Source organism: Serinus canaria, chromosome 2 (assembly GCF_022539315.1).
Source record: "Serinus canaria isolate serCan28SL12 chromosome 2, serCan2020, whole genome shotgun sequence".
In the NCBI taxonomy this organism is placed as follows: domain Eukaryota; kingdom Metazoa; phylum Chordata; class Aves; order Passeriformes; family Fringillidae; genus Serinus; species Serinus canaria.
In genome coordinates this window covers 2,321,311-2,341,575 of record NC_066315.1, presented here as the reverse complement: position 1 = coordinate 2,341,575, position 20,265 = coordinate 2,321,311, and positions in this window count along the sequence as shown.

Below are 20,265 nucleotides of genomic sequence, written 5' to 3'. Positions count from 1 at the left end.
GTGGTGATGGAAAGGTAATTTTGGGGTAGGCACTGACCCCAAAAGGGTGGAAGGGGCTGAAGGACATGGGGACCCATCACTGCTCTGAATTCTGCTGCCCTGGAGCTCCTGGCTGCTGTCAGGTTGAGGATTTCTCACCTCAGAGTCTCTCACCTCGAGGTGAGAATTGCAATTACGCTCAGGAGCTGAGAAATTACACCAGCCTCCACCCCTCCAGCAATTTGCTATGTTGCCTACCAAAAATAGCCATGATTCCTGGGATTGGTGGTCCTGGGGTCACCTCTAGATGGGCTCGGGCTGTTGAAAAGATGACAGATCTAAAGTTGCTGCTCATGTCTCACCATCCTGGAAGAGAAAGGAAGGTTGGAGGAGGAGAAAAGCAAGAACAACTCTACACAGCTGCATGGAGAGGCAGAAAAATCAAGAGTATTCACAACCAGAGCTTTTATTTTGCTGTGGTTTCTCCTCTCAGAGCTGATTTAGGTGGCAGAAGGACCCACTCAGCTGGAGCACCGTTGAGAGCCTCTGGAGAGCAGAGGGAGCAGATCAGCTCTGTGCTCCTGACACCACCCCCAGGGATGTTGGGAAAATTGCCTCAGCCCTCTCTGCCTCATTTTTTAATCCTCCTTCACTTGGAAGCAGCTGCACTTGGTGGCTCTGTGGCCTGCAGGGTCACCTGGCAGTGAGGAGATGTTTCACCTCAGCACTGCTGATGCTGGCACCTCAGGAGGGAGCTGCAGCAGCCATGGGGTGATGCCCCAGGTTTTAACTTCTATATTTTCACATTCTGTGCTGCTTTAGTGTGTGGGTCTGGGCTTCCCATCAGGGCATGGTGAGCTCTGTGCACAGAGCAGGGAGACAAAACAATTCCAGCTCCAGCTGGGCACCAAGGATTGTGGTATTCATATCCCCTCTGAACAGAGAGAAGCTACAAGAACAGTAGAGAAAAGAATAATAAAAATGGATAATTAAACCAATTCTTATCTCATTTACTACTCTTGTGTTTGTGAACATGCAGAATGTGCTAGAAGATTATTTACCTGAAAGAATTTGATAATTAGATTCTACTGAAGATTGTTTTGTTTCCTTAACCAATCTCACAAAGCTGGATCCTCACTGTCAGGAGACAGTCATGAGTTTTCTTTAGTATTCTTTAGTATTCCTAGTAATAAGTGTGGTATAGTAAAGTATCTCTCTTTAATATAGTTGTAATTGAATATACTATAATTTTAATAAAGTGAGTGTTCAGCATTCCACAGCCTTGGAGTCAGATGCCAATCATTCCTTCATCAGGGGTCCTGATTTTACTGTAAAAATGAGCCCAATCTCAGGCCAGGAGCACAAACCCCGTGGGCTGGAGAGAGAAAAACAAGCAGGGTGGGAGTGCCTGGGCTAAAGCTGGGCTGGGACAATGAACTGCAAGGTGGGAATGGAGCAGAGCTGATCCCAGGGAGAGACCCCGGGAGCGCTGGTGCATTTTGGGGCCGTTTTGGGTCATCTTGGGTGCAGCCCTGGCTGGGCTCTGCTGCTGCCCAAGGTGCATCCATGGAGGAGATCCTTGGAATCAATCCCTGCTTTATCCTTTAGCTCTGCCCAGTCTCTGCTCTAGGTCAGCCTGCACAAGGCATCAGGATGATCCCCTTCTTGGGCAGCCTTGGTGGTGCCTTTTGGTACCCAGGCAAGGTGGCTTGGACAGGAAAAATTGATTTTTGTGCTGTCACAGAATCATAGAATGGGTTGGAGGGGATTTTAAATATTCCCCATCCCACCCCTGGAGGTGGGAGCATTAAACCCAAAGCTGGCAGCATTAAACCCAAAGGTGGGAGCATTAAAAATCCCATTTGGAGATCTCTGAGCAGTTTCCCAGAGCTCCATCAGGCAAAGCTGTCTGACCATCCCCAGGGCACCATGCTGCTGTGCAGGATTTCTTGTGGCATGAATCCTCCTGCTTTTAATGCCCCCTGGCAGAAAATCTGGATTTTTAAAGCTCAGCTGGAATATTTGCCCTCCATCAGCAGAGTGCTCTGAGACCCCGGCAAAGCTGCCACCTCAGAAACTCTAAATGTTGCATCCTGTCACTCAGGACACTTTTCCAGCCAGAATTCCTTGGAAAAAAAGGAGAAAGGCTCCTCCTTTCCCTCTGAAGTCATTGCTGTGGAAGAGAACATCACAGCAGAGGGAGCAGAGTTATTGCCACAGTGTTTGCCTGGGTGGGAATGAAACCTCGCCCTCCCTCCATCATCAAAACCTCATTAAGCTGTGCAGCCCCTAATTGAGAAGCCCAAACCTGACAAGGAGGAGATGGTGGCTGCCCTGGGACCTGCCAATCAATGTCACAGCTGTCCCTGGCCCTGGGTGAACTCTGACCACCGGCAAGAATGCTGGAATTGTTCCTTCTGGAGGGGAGAGATGGAGAGCAGCCTAATTATAACATCAATGTCAGGTCACAGCTCCCCACTGGACACCTGCCTGGTGGAGAGGGGGAAAAAGCTCCCAGACAGGGGTGGCTGGGGTCCAGCTTCTGTTTCCAGGCTGGAAAAATGTCACCTTGAGGGGCTTTGTTCAGGCAGAGTGGGTTTTGTGGAAGGCTGAGGATGCAGGAGGGGGGAATTCCAGCATGGAAGGGTTGGTTTGCAAGGCAGGAGGAGTTGGACTGGGGAAGGGCCATGGAGAAGCTGATTAATCTCTGTATGTTGCTATTTGTGCCTTCAGTTTTGCAACATTTGTGTATTCAGCTTTCTTCTTTACTCAAAAGTTGCAGAAATCCAGGCCTCCCTCAGAAATCCCTAAGTTTTCCTTGCAGAATTAATGGATCTCTGATTATTTGCTAATGATTCAGCTTATGCAAACCATCAAATGGAGGAGGGTTTGGGCGTAGGAGAAAGGTGTGCAGGTCAAAAAGTGGTGAATGTCTGACTCACAGCAGGACAGCATCATTTAATCTCATTTTGAGCAATCCCCTGACAAGTTCATTCCCTTTGAATCCCAGGAAAATGCAATAGTTTGGGTCAGAAGGGTCTTTAAAGGACATTTAGTGCAGCCCTGCAGGGAGCAGGGGCACCTTCAAGCACATCAGGCTGCCCAGAGCTCTGTCCAACATGATCCTGAGTGTTTCCAGGCCATCTCCATCCTCCTTTGGCAGAGCTCTGTGCCAGAAGAAGAAGGAGAACGACCAGAGGCACGACAGAGGCCCTGGGCTGAGTCTCTCCTTGCCATGGTGACACCTGAGGGCTCTCAGAGCTGCCCCCAGGAGCAGAGATCCCTCTCCCTGTCTTAAATTTCCTGCACCTTCCCACAGACCCAAAGCTGAGGACATTTTTTGCCCCTTTCCCTGGGCATGGGGCAGAGGAGCTGCTGGGGTGGGCTTGGCTCACTCAGCAGCCTCCAGCAGCTCCTGGGTTCCCATGGCCTGCCTGGATCAGGAGGATTTCCTCTGAGCAAAGGTAAATCAGTGAAGGCAAAGGCAAATTCAGGTGTGAAATAACCAGGACTCACAGCTTGTGTGGTGCAGGAGAGCCTGAGCTCATCCTCCCATTTACTGCAGGGAAGGGTGGAATCTGCCAGTGCTGGGAGTTCCCAGAGACCCACCAGGATTCCCAGGAGGAAAAGGCCCTCAAGGCCATCACATTTATCACTAGCTCCATGTGACACCTACAAACATCACAAGTGAGGACCTTGAGAGGTCTCTGGAGTTCAGGAATCACCTCCAGGACATCTCCTTGCCCAAAAGCACAGGGCAGAGGGGAAGGGCTTGGCCTATCAGCAAGGACTGGCCAAGGGACAACCTCAGGTCAAGGTCCTGGGGTGTCTTTTTCCTCCCACCTCAGGGATTCAGGGGAAAACCTAAAATCTGTCCCCTGGGTTTCTGCATCCCTTGGAAAAACACCCATTTTCTTTACATTTTCAGGGCTTGTGCCACACTCATCTCTAGGGAAACAGCTGATTTATCCTCAAGAGGTAGATTGCAATTCACATTTAAGGCTGTGCCCATGCTGCAGCTACAAAAGCAATATAATGAATCAGGTTTTTAGTCATGAACTCACCCTGGTGGGAGCTGGGCACACAGCAGAAAATGCTATCACTGATTCCAGAGTTGCCAGAACAGCTCCACCTTTCCCTGATCCACTGGCCAGGCTCTGGGGAGCAGGTGCTGGTCACTAATCAAAATGGATGTGGCAATAAACTTGTGAAAATAGAGGTTGGTTCCCTGTTTTATTGTGCAGGGATGGATATCAGCTCCTGATGGGGGTCAGGTGCTGGGGTGGAGAGGCTGGAGGGGACCAAGCACCTCTTCCCATCAGTGTGTGAGAGGCAAGAATGGGAAAATGGGAGGGAAAATGGAGACCTGAGGCCCTGAACTGGAGAGCAGCTGTCCTAAATCACTGGCAGCCAGCAGCCAGGACCTGAAGCCACGGATTTCTGGAGGTAATTACAACCAGGTAAGGAAAACACAATTTCCAGGTGGATTTTGGGAATGGCATGAGCGTGGTGGGGACGTGGGTTTGGGATGGGTCCCTTGGCTGCTGCCTGGAGGTGAAGCTCTGCTGGGAACAGCTTTTCTTCACAGAATCACAGAATGACCAGGTTGGAAGAGACCTTCAAGGTCATTGAGTCCAACCCAGCCCCAACAGCTCAACTCAGCCCTGGCACCCAGTGCCACATCCAGGCTTTGTCAAACACACCCAGGGATGGGGACTCCACCACCTCCCCAGGCAGCCATTCCAGAACTTTATCACTCTTCCTGGGAAAAACTTTTCCCTGCTCTCCAGCCTGTATTTCCCTGGGTGCAGCTGGAGGCTGTGAGCTCTGGGTGTGTCAGTGCTGCTGCAGACAGAGCCCAGCCCCAGCTGAGCACAGGCACCTTTCAGGAGCTGTCAGAGTGATGGGGGCACCCCTGAGTCTCCTTTTCTCCAGGCTGAGCACCCCCAGCTCCCTCAGGGCTCCTCTCAGGGTTTGTGTTCCCAGCCCCTCTCCAGCCTCGCTGTCCCCTCTGGATGTGCTCGGTGTCCCAAGGTCCTTCCCAAGCTGAGGGCCCAGAGCTGGGCACAGCACTCCAGGTGTGACCCCAGCAGTGCCCAGGGCAGGGCAGAGTGACCTCCCTGGGCTCTAGGGGTCTTCTCCTCCTGGTTTGGTGGCTTCAGCAGAGTGGGAGACCTGGGTTTGGGATGTGCCACCTGGAATTTCTTTAGCTGCACAATGCTCAGTCCCAGCCCCTGGTTCCCTGAAAGGCTTCTCTCCTTGGGATCAGGCTTCAGGTGAGGGAAAGTCCCCTCTGGCCACCACAGGAGCAGCTGCTGATCTGTGAGCTCCAGAGTCTGACTCACTCCAGAAGCTTCTCCACCCCTCTGGGTCCTGCTCCAGCTCTCACTGACTCCAGTTCAACACCTCCCAGGAGGAGTCTGGGCCCAAATCCTCATTTTCCACGGAACAAACTACAGCAGTGATTTTCCTTGGCTGGAAATCCCTCCAGCAGCTGCTCCTAGAGGTGCTGCATGAAAGAACTTTCCAGAACATCTCCTAAACCAGGAACCATCATCCTGATTTTTCTGCTGGTACCCCCCAAAGATCCCAAATCCAGCTTTGAGGTCCCATCCTGTTTGCAGTGCTGGGATGATTTGGGCTGCTCCCCTCATCTTAAGGAGATCATAAATCTGTGATCATAAATATTTTTTGAGTCCTTGGTCCAGCCCCAGCTGCTCTTTGCATTAGAGCAGGACAAGAGCAGGACTTGCTCTTCTCTGAGAAGCTTTTGGTACTTTCATTTCTTCTTTTTCTTCCTTTTTTTTTTTTTGTTGTTTCCTTTCTTTTATTCCCTTTCCAACTGAAATGAAAGCAAAAGCAAAACTCTCTGGATAAAATTTAAATTTGGGGGCCAAATAATAATGACTGGCAGCTCTTTGCACTGCCAGAGGGCACATTCTGGTCCCAGCTGGCTTGAGATTAAGTAGGAAACTGTGGAAAATTGGGGGGAAAAAGTAAAACAAACGGGCAGTTAAAAAAAAAAAGTCAACTGGGAATGTTCTGACCACTGTTCTCCAGGGAGAAACAGCCTCAAATGTGGCCTTTTTCCTGCTCTTTTTGCTTTCCATGAGTTACAGCTTCACAGGGGAGGATGTGTCCCGTTGGAAAGTCTCTGTATTTCCTCCTGGAGGGGCAGTGATGATATTTGAAGGCCCCAAAAAGAACAAACATGCAGTGTTTGGGCTGTGGCAGCCCATCCCCAATGGGGCTGATGCTGCCATCAGCTCTGTGGATCTGTTTGGGTCAGGATGGACCCTCCCTGCAGGGAAACTGAGGCACTGGCACCTGCCCAGCCGTGACAGCCACGAGATGGGCTCTGGGAAGGTTTTCCAGCCCAAATTTTGGCTCCCAGGGAGGTCTCCTGCAGCAAATGGCAGCAGCAGGTTGGAGAAGCCACGGAGCTGGGTCCTGACAGCTCCCAGGGATTCCAGCAGGGATTTTGGGAGGGAAATGTCCCACCCATGATCCCACAACCTCTGCATCCCACAGCAGAACATCCAGCCGCAACTGCTGGGGTGTGTGGGGGGTGTCAGAGCCCAGGAGATCCCTCTGGCTGCCCTGGGGGACTCCAGACCCTGGCAGGGGGCTCAGAGACCTTGGCATTCAGTCAAACACACCTGTGCCTTGGGTTTTAGCCCATGGAAACCATTCCCAACTTTGTGTGAGGAGTTACAAGCCACAAGGGTTTGAGTAGAATGACAGTGAATTTGTCACAGGGTGAAAAAGTAGAATTTTGGGGATTTAGAATGGGGGTTCAAGAGGCAAGATGGAGCAATCTGGGTGTGTTCTGTCCTCCTTCTCCTTCTCCTTCTCCTTCTCCTTCTCCTTCTCCTTCTCCTTCTCCTTCTCCTTCTCCTTCTCCTTCTCCTTCTCCTTCTCCTTCTCCTTCTCCTTCTCCTTCTCCTTCTCCTTCTCCTTCTCCTTCTCCTTCTCCTTCTCCTTCTTCTCCATCTTCTGGGTGATGGTGGCACTTCCGGATTGGTTTAGAGCAGAGACAGACTGTCTAACACAGGTGACAGGGATTGGAAAATTATTGTAAATAAAGTACAGGTAGTTCTTAGTATAAAAAGCCAACAGCACCCCAAGGGCAGAGACAGAGCCACAGCCCGACCTGCTGGGCAGAGCTCAGCAGGGCAGAGAAGGAATGGAATGGATAAGAGAAAATAAACAGCCTTGAAAAGCAGAGCTGTGGAATCTCCACTTCTTCTTCAGTCGCGGGGCTGGGAAAAAAGAGAGTTTTTAATACCTCAGGAGCCATTCCAGCAACACAAAACCTGAGAGGGGATCTCCAGTGTCCCACAGAGGGGGTGAGCAGCTCCTCCTCCCCTGGCATTCCCAGTGCTGGGGCTGGATGTGGGGGCTGCTGAGCAGGTATTCCCCCAGACTGTGGATTTTCATTCCAATGATCCCAGAAACCTCTGTGGGTTCAATATTGAGCCCAAATCCCTTCCTGCAATGGTTTGGAGCTGGAGTGGACAGGGACACAGAGAGCCTGACCCCTTTATTCTTATTTCTCTGCAGGGGAGATTCCTCTGGGAATCTCAGCCAGTCTTTTAATAGTCTCTTCTTCCTAATTAACACGTTTCCCCCTTTTTTTCTGATTCTTTCTTTAGCTAACTTTCTGAAGCCAAGGAGGGATCTGATGTCCCTGGTGTGTCCTCTCCACAGGATTCCTGGTCTCTAGGCTGATTTCAGCCCAGTTAAACTCCCAGATGTTGAGTGAAACCCCTGTGGGAGCAGCCATCCAGCTTGGATCCAGCAGACCCTGCCTGCTGCAAAGGTGGGAGGGTGACAGGGACCAGGGACATGCCAAGGCCACACAGCAATGGCAGAGGGGCCTCTGGTCCCCAGGAGGGAGAAAAGGAAGATTTTCTCTCCATTAAGAGGTGGGAATGCTGGTGTGTTCCTGGTGAGCATTCCTTGGGGACTGGGAGCAACAGGGCCAGGGGTCCAGCAGGGATGGGGCTCAGGGATGGGGCTCAGGGATGGGGCTCAGGGATGGGGCTCAGGGATGGAGCTCAGGGATGGGGCTCAGGGATGGGGATCAGGGATGGGGCTCAAGGATGTGGCTCAGGGATGGAGCTCAGGGATGGGGCTCAGGGATGGGGCTCAGGGATGTGGCTCAGGGATGGAGTTCAGGGATGGGGCTCAAGGATGGGGCTCAGGGATGGGGCTCAGGGATGGGGCTCAGGGATGGAGTTCAGGGATGGGGCTCAGGGATGGGGCTCAGGAATGTGGCTCAGGGATGGGGCTCAGGGATGGGGCTCAGGGATGGGGCTCAGGGATGTGGCTCAGGGATGGGCTCAGGGATGGGGCTCAGGGATGGGGCTCAGGGATGGGGCTCAGGGATGGGGCTCAGGGATGGGGCTCAGGGATGGGGATCAGGGATGGGGCTCAGGGATGGGGCTCAGGGATGGGGCTCAGGGATGGGGCTCAGGGATGGGGCTCAGGGATGGGGCTCAGGGATGGGGCTCAGGGATGGGGCTCAGGGATGGGGCTCAGGGATGGGGATCAGGGATGGGGCTCAGGGATGGGGCTCAGGGATGGGGCTCAGGGATGTCACTCAGGGATGTAACTCAGGGATGTGGCTCAGAGATGTCACTCAGGGATGGGGCTCAGGGATGTCACTCAGAGATGTGGCTCAGGGATGTGGCTCAGAGATGTCACTCAGGGATGGGGCTCAGGGATGTGGCTCAGGGATGTCACTCAGGGATGTCACTCAGGGATGGGGCTCAGGGATGTGGCTCAGGGATGTCACTCAGGGATGTCACTCAGGGATGGGGCTCAGGGATGTGGCTCAGGGATGTGGCTCAGAGATGTCACTCAGGGATGTCACTCAGAGATGTCACTCAGGGATGTGGCTCAGGGATGTGGCTCAGGGATATCACTCAGGGATGTCACTCAGGGATGGGGCTCAGGGATGTCACTCAGGGATGTCACTCAGGGATGGGGCTCAGGGATGTCACTCAAGAGGAAAAAGTAAAACAAATGGGCAGTTAAGAAAAAAAAAAAAAGTCAAATGGGAATGTTTTGACCACTCTTCCCCAGGGAGAAACAGCCTCAAACGTGGCCTTTTTCTGCTCTTTTTGCTTTCCATGAGTTACAACCTCACAGGGGAGGATTTGAGGATTTGTCCCATTGGAAAGTCTCTGTATTTCCTCATGGAGGGGGAGTGATGATATTTGATTTGATATTTGGCTCAGGGATGTGGCTCAGGGATGGGGCTCAGGGATGTCACTCAGGGATGGGGCTCAGGGATGTCACTCAGATATGGAGCTCAGGGATGTCACTCAGATATGGAGCTCAGGGATGTCACTCAGGGATGTGACTCAACCCTTCTCCAGATTTGTTTCTGCCAGAATTAACTGAGATTTCTGGACAGATGTTCTTTGTGGGGTCAGGGAGCTGATGTCTGAGCATGACCCACTCCTGGAGACAAGAGGATGGGAGAAGGGGAGACTGTCCAGTCCCATTCCAATGGAGTAGAAACCAGATAATGCTGTAAAAAATGCATTGATTTTTTTTCCCCCTTAAGATATATTTCTATGGATTTACACACATAGATTTGCATGCCTGAGCTGGCAAACGCCTCTGCAGCTGATGCACGAGCACAGCAGTGGAGAAGAGGTGGCAAAGAGGGGGTGGCTGCCTCTGTGCACCCCTAAAATCAAATCCCTCTGCCCCCCAGCCTTTGCTGAAGCCCCATAGTGAGCACACCATCCCTTTCTGCACGTGTGGAGTAGTTATTTACCACAACTTCCCAATATCTATCACCTAGGAGCTTCTACTCTAAACCAGTCCAAAAGTGCCACCGTCACCCAGAAGATGGAGGCTAGGAAGGAGAAGAAGAAGGACGAGGCACACCCAAATTCCTCCATCCTGGGACCCTGAGCCCCCATTCTAAAAACCTCAAAAATCTATTTTTCACCCTGTGATAAATTCACTATCATTCTACTTAAACTTGTGGCTTGTAAATCCTCATATAAGGTTGGTAATTTTTCCCATGGGTGAAGATCAAAGGCCCAGGGGTCTTGGGCTCTGTGCCAAGGTCTCTGAGCCCCCCTGGGCAGGGGCTCCAGCCCTCCAGGGCAGCCAGAGGGATGTCCTGGGTTCCGACACTTCATGGGGGAGGAGGAGCAGCACAACATCCCTTCCTGCATGTGTGGGATGCTCTGAGGCTCCTTCCTGCATCCCTGCATCCCAAACTGGGGGACCAGAGCAGCAGGGTCCCTCCCCACGGGGGGGAACCTGTGGCACAACATCCTCTGGCAATGTTTGCAGGGGTCCCAGGAGGAGGGGAGAGATGAGAATCTTGACTCCATGTTTCAAAAGGCTGATTTATAATTTTATAATATTACATTATACATTTACATTATAAGTATATTTACATTATATTAAAAGAAAATTATATATTAAAACTATACTAAAATAATAGAAGAAAGGATTTCATCAGAAGGCTGGCAAGGAAAGGAATAGAATGATAATAAAATCTTGTGACTGACCAGAGAGTCTGAGACAGCTGGACTGTGATTGGCCATTAATTAAAAACAGCCACATGAGACCAATCAAAGATGCACCTGGTGCATTCCACAGCAGCAGAAAATCATTGCTTACATTTCATTTCTGAGGCCTCTCAGCTTCTCAGGAGAAAAATCTTGGCAAAAAAGATTTTTCATAAAAGATGTCTGTGACAGCATCCCTTTGTGCACGTGTGGGATGCTCTGGGGCTCTGACCTGCATCCCAGACTGGGGGGGAGACCAGAGCAGCAGGGTCACTCCCCACGGGGGAGAAAGAGCAACACAACATACTTTTCTGCACGTGTGGGATGCTCTGGGGCTCCTTCCTGCATCCCTGCATCCCAGATTGGGGGAGCAGAGCAGCACGGTCCCTCCCCACGGGGGAGGAGGAGGTAGCACAAGCTTTTCTGCATGTGTGGGATGCTCTGGGGCTCCTTCCTGCATCCCTGCATCCCAAACTGGGGGAGCAGAGCAGCACGGTCCCTCCCCACGGGGGAGGAGGAGGTAGCACAAGCTTTTCTGCATGTGTGGGATGCTCTGGGGCTCCTTCCTGCATCCCTGCATCCCAAACTGGGGGAGCAGAGCAGCACGGTCCCTCCCCACGGGGGAGGAGGACCGAGCATAACACCCCTTTGTGCACGTGTGGGATGCTCTGGGGCTCCGAGCTTCATCCCTAACTGGGGAAGACCAGAGCAGCAGGGTCTGTCCCCACGGGGGAAGAGGAGTTAGCACATCCCTTCCTGCACGTGTGGGATGCTCTGGGGCTCCTTCCTGCATCCCTGCATACCGAACTGAGGGAGCAGAGCAGCAGGGTCCCTCCCCACGGGGGAGGAGGAGGTAGCACAAGCTTTTCTGCATGTGTGGGATGCTCTGGGGCTCCTTCCTGCATCCCAGACTGGGGGGACCAGAGTAGTACAGTCCCTCCCCACTGAGAAGTAACACTGCATCCCTTCCTGCACGTGTGGGATGCTCTGGGGCTCCTTCCTGCATCCCTGCATCCCAAATTGGGGGAGCAGAGCAGCAGGGTCCCTCCGCACGGCCCGGCTGGGCTCTGCCCTCGCAGCGGGGGCCGGGGTCGCTTTGTCCCGCCGGCTCCTGGGTGGTCCCCCCCGGCACCGGCGAGTGAAAAGGGCTCTCTGAATCGCTGTTTGCTTTATGGCAATAACTGCGGGGAGTTATTCTGCCCAGAATTAAGTCCCTGACTGCTGGAAGGGCGTTAAGGTAGCGCGCCGCAGCTCCGATTGTCTCGGCCCCCCTGGGAACAGAAAAGCAGATTGTGCTGGCACACAAAAGGAGCTCTCGGGGTAACTTCTGGTCTTGGAGAATTCCGAGTCTGGAATGCCGGCAGAAATACCCGAGCGATCTCATGTCCTGGGCAAAATATTCAAAATATTGAATTGTGAAATTATGAAATTGTGTTCAGGAGGAGCCAGAAGAGCGTTCGGCTCCTCCTGGTACATCCCTGGCTGTAGGGTGGGAGCTGATTGAGCAGGGGCACGGCATGGGCACAGGGGCTTGTGCTCCCTGCAGCTCCTGTTCCTGCAGCTTTCCTCCCTTTCTCGAGCTGCACCAAGGGAAATACAGGCTGGACATCAGGGAAAAGGTTTTTACAGAAGGAGTGATAAAGTTCTGGGGATGGAAGGCATGACCTGCAGTGGAGGGCAACGAGGCTGGAGAGGGGCTGGGAACACAAACCCTGAGAGGAGCCCTGAGGGAGCTGGGGGTGCTCAGCCTGGAGCAAAGGAGACTCAGGGGTGCCCCCATCCCTCTGACAGCTCCTGAAAGGTGCCTGTGCTCAGCTGGGGCTGGGCTCTGTCTGCAGCAGCACTGACACACCCAGAGCTCACAGCCTCCAGCTGCACCCAGGGAAATACAGGCTGGAGAGCAGGGAGAAGGTTTTCCAGAAAGGTGATAAAGTTCTGGAATGGCTGCCTGGGGAGGTGGTGGAGTCCCCATCCCTGGGTGTGTTTAACAAAGCCTGGATGTGGCACTGGGTGCCAGGGCTGAGTTGAGCTGTTGGGGCTGGGCTGGACTGGATGGTCTGGAAGGTCTCTTCCAACCTGGTCATTCTGGGAATTCTGTGATTTCTAGAGTGAGAAGTGATGATCAAACACCTGGACCCCCAAACCCTGACCCTGGGACATGGCTGGTCACCACCTGACAGCAATTCCTCCATTCCCTCACTGGCATCAGGAATAAAGCAAAGGGCAGAGTCAGCCTGCAAGGCCCATCTGGGTGGTTTTGTCCCTCCTGGTCTGACCCAGTCCCTTGTGTTTGGGGTGAGAGGTTGCACTGGAGACCCCCTGAGGGTCCCTTCCCACCTGAGCTACCCTAGAGCCCTCAGACATGAGGGATCTCTGCTCCTGTCCTGTCTGCCCATGGCTTTGGGGGCTCTTTTGTTCCTGTGGTGGCTGGAGGGGTCACCAAAGCCAGGAGCTGCCACTCCTGGGTCTGTGCTGGCACCTGGGACCCCACTGGAGGTGATGAGGGAGAATCCCAGAATGGTTTGGCTTGGAAGGGACATCAATGATCATCCAGTGCCACCCCTGCTGTGGGCAGGGACACCTTCCACTGTCCCAGGCTGCTCCAAGCCCTGTCCAACCTGGCCTTGGGCACTGCCAGGGATCCAGGGGCAGCCACAGCTGCTCTGGGCACCTGTGCCAGGATCTCAGCACCCTCCCAAGGAAGGATTTCTTCCCAATATCTCATCTAAATCTCAACTTTTTTAGTTTAAAACCATTCCCCCTTGTCCTGTCACTGCCTGCCTGTGTACAAACTCACTGACCCTCTCTTTTTTAAGCCTCCTTTCAGTACTAGAAGGCTCTGTTAAGGTCCTGAAGGTTCTATCCTGGCATCAACCCAGATCCATGTGTGGTGCTTCCTAAACAATAAAAGCTTCTCTCCCACCAAGTATTTTTAAAATTTCACTTTTCTGCCACAGACATTTCATCAAAACAATTCAGAAGCAACCAGTGTTACTTGGAAGGTAGGAAAAAAAATCCATTTTATTTTGGGAGCATGGCTCTTTCAGATAATTATTTGGAAATAATTTTAAAAATGAAATGCTCCAATAGTATCACTTTTCTCCAGAGATTTCAAACCAGAGCTGTGCCCAGGGCTGCCCCCACAGAGCCCATCTCACTCTGCTGACTTGGGAAGGCACTTTTGGTTCCTCACATCAATTTGGGTGCCCCCATGGTGGGACCTGATCCTGCTTCCCCAGGAGCAGAATAAAACCCCCCAGCTCCCTGAAAATGCTGGATAAGGCCCTCCTTTCCTTCCTCCCTTCCCACAGCCTGTGGGTTTTGCAGGGATGGTGACCCAGGGATGGCAGACCCAGCTGAGTCACAAATGGTCATTTTGGGCTGTTTTTGAAAAAGGAGCCAATTTCTTCTGTATCACCCCAAAACTCGAGAACATCTCGATCCCAGGCTGGTGTGAGAGAACTGCAAGGTTTCCAGAGAGGCTCCAAACCATCTTTGCTCCCACACCCCTTGGAGAGGGGCACAGCTGCCTTCCCAGAATGAGAAGCTCTTTACTCTGAACCCTGCTGATGGCGTTTTTTGGTGTCACCACGACTTCTGGCAGCCTTTGCCAGGGGGTTTTCCTGATCTCCCCTGAGCCTAAAGCTTCATCTGGGGCTCGAGGTGTCACATTTGAGGTCTGGGAATGAAGTGACCACCCACACTCGAGTGCTCAGATTTGATCTGACTCTCCAGCTCCTTCCATGGCATTTTTGGAGATCACCTGGCAAAGTTTTTGGGATGTGTAAGAGAAAACAGACACATCCTCCTGGAAATTAAAAAAAATAAACCCCAAAAAGCAAAACAAAAACCCAACCAACAAACAAATAAACCCAAAACCAAAAGCCCCAGGAAACCAAACAGAATAATGTCACTATAGGACATGAAATAAAACAATGCAGACACTGGAACTTCCAAGGTAAAAAGGAGGGAAGTTTAATTTCTGACTCCAACATTTATACTTTCAAAAGTGACAGTGGATTGGAGGGTGACAGTGCCACCTCTCTAATGACAATGGACAAACCAAATTTCTCCTCCTCCAGAAAAGAATGCAAAACAATAATTCTTTACAGAAAAGATTGTGAGAACCTTCATTACAAGACTGTGAACATCAGAAGGCTTGGAAGAACTCAAAAGAACAGGGTATAAATAAAGAATAAAGTCACCAGGGCTTTGTGCTCCTCCAAAGTTTTCTTTTCCAGGATCTGTCCCTTCCCGGCTGCTGGAGGGACCTTTCCAACACTAGATGGAGCAGTGGCCCCAGACATGAAGGACAAAAACACCCTGCTCGTGGTTCATCGCTCCATCCTCGCCTTCCCCCTCGGCCCCGGAGGATTTGGGACAGATTTGGGAGGATTTGGGGCAGAACTGCTCTTTTCCAGCACTCACAGGTCGCCACTCCTCAGTGCTCAGTGTCCCTCCATGAGCTGCCCGATGGGAATAAATCACATGGTGGGAAAAGCCCCTGCTTTATCCACAAAACTCCTTTTTTTCCATTTTGCAGACCTCGTGTGGGACTCCAGTTGGTGAGGAGCTTTCCTGCCAATCACTTTATTGGTCAGCACCAAGCTGTTATTCTGTATTTATTGGTCACTCAAACTCTCTGTGTCTGTGTGCAGGAACAGTTGTTTTGTTTTGTTTGAGAGATAGTTTTCAATTTTCTATCCAATGGTGTAAAAACAGTTTGTGCCAGGTGCAAGTTATTTTTTTTTTATTTTAGATTGTTATGTTAACGAGTTACTCACACCAGGATTGCTTTCACATGGGAACCTGCAAAATGCCAGCTTTGGCAAGGGCAGATTCCAGGAGAGCAGCCTGATTTTATCAAGCCTTTCTCTGTGGTTTTTCTACAAATCTTCTTCTTCTGGGACTTTTCTACAAATCTTTCTTCTTCTACAGGCCTGGCTGGGCAGGGGGATTAGGGCCTGGCTGCTGGGGGACATTGTCCATCCTGGGAGGGGGAGAAGGGATTGGGGGGATCAGGGGAGGTGGGACAGGGATCAGGGGGATCAGGGGACATTGCCTGTCCTGGGAGGTGGAGAAGGGATTGGGGGATCAGGGGGATCGGGGGACATTGTCCATCCTTGGAGATGGAGCAGAAATCAGGGATCAGGGGACATTGCCTGTCCTGGGAGGTGGGGCAGGGATCAGGGGGATCAGAGGGCATTGCTGGTCCTGGGAGATGGAGCAGGGATCAGGGGGATCAGAGGGCATTGCCCATCCTGGGAGGTGGAGCAGGGATTGAGGGATCAGGGGGATCAGGGGACATTGCTGGTCCTGGGAGGTGGGGCAGGGATTGGGGGATCAGAGGAGGTGGGGCAGGGATCAAGGGGATCAGAGGATGTGGGACAGGGATCAGGGGGATCAGGGGAGGTGGGGCAGGGATCAGGGGGATCAGGAGAGGTGGGGCAGGGATCAGGGGAGGTGGGGCAGGGATCAGGGGGATCAGAGGATGTGGGACAGGGATCAGGGGGATCAGGGGAGGTGGGGCAGGGATCAGGGGGATCAGGAGAGGTGGGGCAGGGATCAGAGGAGGTGGGGCAAGGATCAGGGGAGGTGGGCAGGGATTGGGGGATCAGGGAGGTGGGGCAGGGATTGGGGGATCAGGGGAGGTGGGGCAGGGATTGGGGGATCAGAGGATGTGGGGCAAGGATCAGGGGGATCAGAGGAGGTGGGGCAGGGATCAGGGGAGATGGGGCAGGGATCAGGGGGATCAGGAGAGGTGGGGCAGGGATTGGGGGATCAGGGGAGGTGGGGCAGGGATCAGGGGGATCAGGAGATGTGGGGCAGGGATCAGGGGAGGTGGGGCAGGGATCAGGGGGATCAGGAGAGGTGGGGCAGGGATTGGGGGATCAGGGGAGGTGAGGCAAGGATCAGGGGATCAGGGGAGGTGGGGCAGGGATCAGAGGAGGTGGGGCAAGGATCAGGGGGATCAGGAGAGGTGGGGCAGGGATTGGGGGATCAGGGGAGGTGGGGCAAGGATCAGGGGGATCAGGGGAGGTGGGGCAGGGATTGGGGGATCAGAGGAGGTGGGGCAAGGATCAGGGGGATCAGGGGAGGTGGGGCAGGGATCAGGGGGATCAGCCTCGGGGTCATTTCCGTGTTGCCTTAGCAGGGCTGTGTTCCCTGGGCAGCACAAAGGCAGCAGGTCAGGGGTTGGGGATTAGGAGGGGATGGACAGACAGACACGGAGCCGTCGCTGAGGGCTGCAAGGACCTGCTGGGCTTCCTGCAGGGATGAGGGGCGGCCTTGGAGCTCTCCCCCAAGCCCCTGTGGTGGCACAGGGCTGTCCTGGCGTGTCCCCACCTGCTGCAGGTGCTCTGACCACGCAGAGCAAAGCAGAAACCACCAGATCCCCTGGGAGTGTCCAGGGCTTGGAGGAACCTGGGTTAATGGAAGTTGTCCCTTGTCTGCATGGTCCTCCTTCCCTGACAGACCCCCCACCCCTCATCCACGTGGGATAACTGTGTTTGGACGTGATGGGGAGGATTTAGGCACCAAAGAGCCTTTTGCAGTGATTCAAGGGGACACTCGTGCTGTGCTCCCTCAGTTGTGTCTGCAGGAATTCCCTCCTGTGGCACATGAGCAGCAGCCTCCAGGACAGAGCTTCCCACAAGCTGGTGCCTCAGTTTACCTCAAAATAGAATGGTTTGGGTGTGAAGGGACCTTAAGGCTCATCCAGTGTCACCCCTGCCATGGGCAGGGACACCTCCCACTGTCCCAGGTGCTCCAAGTCCCATCCAACCTGGCCTTGGACACTTCCAGGGATCCAGGGACAGCCACAGCTTCTCTGGGCACATGTGCCAGGGTCTCTAAGGGCTGCTGTGCCCTCTGTGGGCTGTCCCTCACCCGGGTGGCATCTCTGTGACACGATGTGCTGCTGTGAGTTAGAGCAGAGCCTTCCCACCAGGCTCAGCTTTGGATCCCATCAGGCTCAGTTTGGATCCCATCAGGCTCAGCTTTGGATCCCATCAGGCTCAGTTTGGATCCCACCAGGAGCAGCTTTGGATCCCACCAGGCTCAGCTTTGGATCCCACCAGGCTCATCTTTGGATCCCACCAGGGTCAGTTTGGATCCCACCAGGATCAGTTTGGATCCCATCATGCTCAGTTTGGATCCCGTCAGGCTCAGCTTTGGATCCCACCAGGCTCAGCTTTGGATCCCACTAGGCTCAGCTTTGGATCCCACCAGGCTCAGTTTGGATCCCATCAGGCTCAGTTTGGATCCCAACAGGATCAGTTTGGATCCCATCAGGCTCAGTTTGGATCCCATCAGGCTCAGTTTGGATCCCATCAGGCTCAGTTTGGATCCCAACAGGATCAGTTTGGATCCCATCAGGCTCAGCTTTGGATTCCATCAGGCTCAGTTTGGATCCCATCAGGCTCAGTTTGGATCCCAACAGGATCAGTTTGGATCCCATCAGGCTCAGCTTTGGATCCCAGCAGGATCAGTTTGGATCCCACCAGGGTCAGCTTGGATCCCACCAGGCTCAGTTTGGATCCCACCAGGCTCAGTTTGGATGCCATCAGGCTCAGCTTTGGATGCCATCAGGCTCAGTTTGGATCCCATCAGGCTCAGCTTTGGATCCCACCAGGCTCAGCTTGGATCCCATCAGGCTCAGTTTTGGATCTCATCAGGATCTCCCCTTCCTGGATTTCAGGCCCTTGGCATCCAGCTCCTGTTTGCTCCATTCCATGGAATTCTGCAGCTCAGAGGGACTGGTTGGAGTCCAGAGGTGCCTGGGCTCCAGGAAATGTCCAGTTCCCAGCTGAGGCAGCTCAGCCAAGCTCCTGCTCCTTGCTGGGTGCATCTGGGTGTTGATGCAGCTTTGGGTTCTCTCCCCAGGGCACTGGTGGGAGCAGTGGGTTCATGCAGGACCTTGTGTCCCTGTCCCACACCACCCCCAGCCCAGCACAAGCCCACACTGAGCCCCAAGACCTCGTGCCTTCCACCCCCAGCCCAGCAGCATCAGACTGGCCCTGCAGGAGATGCTGCTGCTGCTGCTTTTCCAAGCTGGGCCTGAAGGATGCAGGTCTGGTTTCTCTGTCCTGGCCCCAGCACCAAAAATCTCCCTCTGGTGTCAGGCTGGGGTCATCCCTTGCAGGTTTCTCCATCACTCCAGGATGCCTGGGACAGGGGAAACCACACCCCAGCCAGGGGTGGTGGGAACTTGAGTGCTGCACTGGGGATTGCCAAAGTCCCTCCCAGTGCTGGGAAGGTGTCTTAGCTCAGGAATGACCAAATTCTCAAATACCTGAGGCCTGAGTCAGGCCTGGGAGGAAATGTGTGTAAACAAGCTGCAAGCCGGGAAACTCCACCAGGTGGTGGTCAGGGGGTTGGAATTTGGGGCCATGGCAGAACGATCCACAGGATGGGTTTGGGGTGATAATCTCAGCACCTTGGGCTGTGCTGAGAGCTGAGCCCAGAGCAGATTTAGGCTGAGCTGCTGAGGAACCCCCAGGCTGCTGGAAACACGCTGCCAGCTCTGGTTTTGGGTGAAATCTCAGCGCTCCCCTTGGATTTCTGCTGGGATGGGGGCGACCAAAGCAGAGTTCAACCCGTGGGAGGTGGAGAAACTGAGGCAGAGAGCATATAGGAGTTGGCAGCTCGTGTTTGTGATGTTTCTGAGTCCTTGTGTTACCCCCATTTCTCTTGGGATCAGCCAATAAACAGCCCCAAATCTCAGCCAATAAACAGCCCCAAATCTCAGCCAATAAACAGCCCCAAATCCAGCAATAAACAGCCCCAAATCTCAGCCAATAAACAGCCCCAAATCTCAGCCAATAAACAGCCCCAAATCTCAGCAAATAAACAGCCCCAAATCCAGCAAATAAACAGCCCCAAATCTCAGCCAATAAACAGCCCCAAATCTCAGGCAATAAACAGCCCCAAATCTCAGCCAATAAACAGCCCCAAATCTCAGGCAATAAACAGCCCCAAATCTCAGGCAATAAACAGCCCCAAATCTCAGCCAATAAACAGCCCCAAATCTCAGCCATAACAGCCCCATCCACCATAACGCCCCAAATCTCAGCCAATAAACAGCCCCAAATCTCAGCCAATAAACAGCCCCAAATCTCAGCCAATAAACCTGCCCCAAATCTCAGCCAATAAACAGCCCCAAATCTCAGCCATCAGGGCTGGATCCCAACAGGGCTTTTCACATCAGACCCTTCTGAATTCCCCCTCCAGCCTGAGGTGTGAAGGTAAAGAAATATCTCCCAGGGAAGCTGAAGAATCACCACAGGCAATTCCAGCCCATTTTCAGGCCTGGTCACTCACCCAGAGAATGGATGTCATCCTGTTTCTCTTGTGCCTCAGTTTCCTCTGCAAAATGAGACCAATCAAACCAATCCACAGGGATGATGGTAAACTGACAAAGGAGCTTTTTATTTAGTTATTAGGAAGAAATTTCTGAATATGAGGGTGATGAAGGATTGGCACAGGTTGCCCAGAGAAGCTGTGGCTGCCTCTGGATCCCTGGAAGTGTCCAAGGCCAGGCTGGATGGGGCTTGGAGCACCCTGGAATGTTGGAAGTTGTCCCTGCCCATGGCAGGGATTGGAATTTGTGGTCTTTAAAGTTCCTTCCAACCCAAACCACTCTGAGATACGTGCAGAACATAATTCCAACATGCTGAAATTTTCTCTGCCAAGTACCCAGCAAAAAGAGAGAAAACCAGTTTGGTGTTGGGAGGTGGGTGGA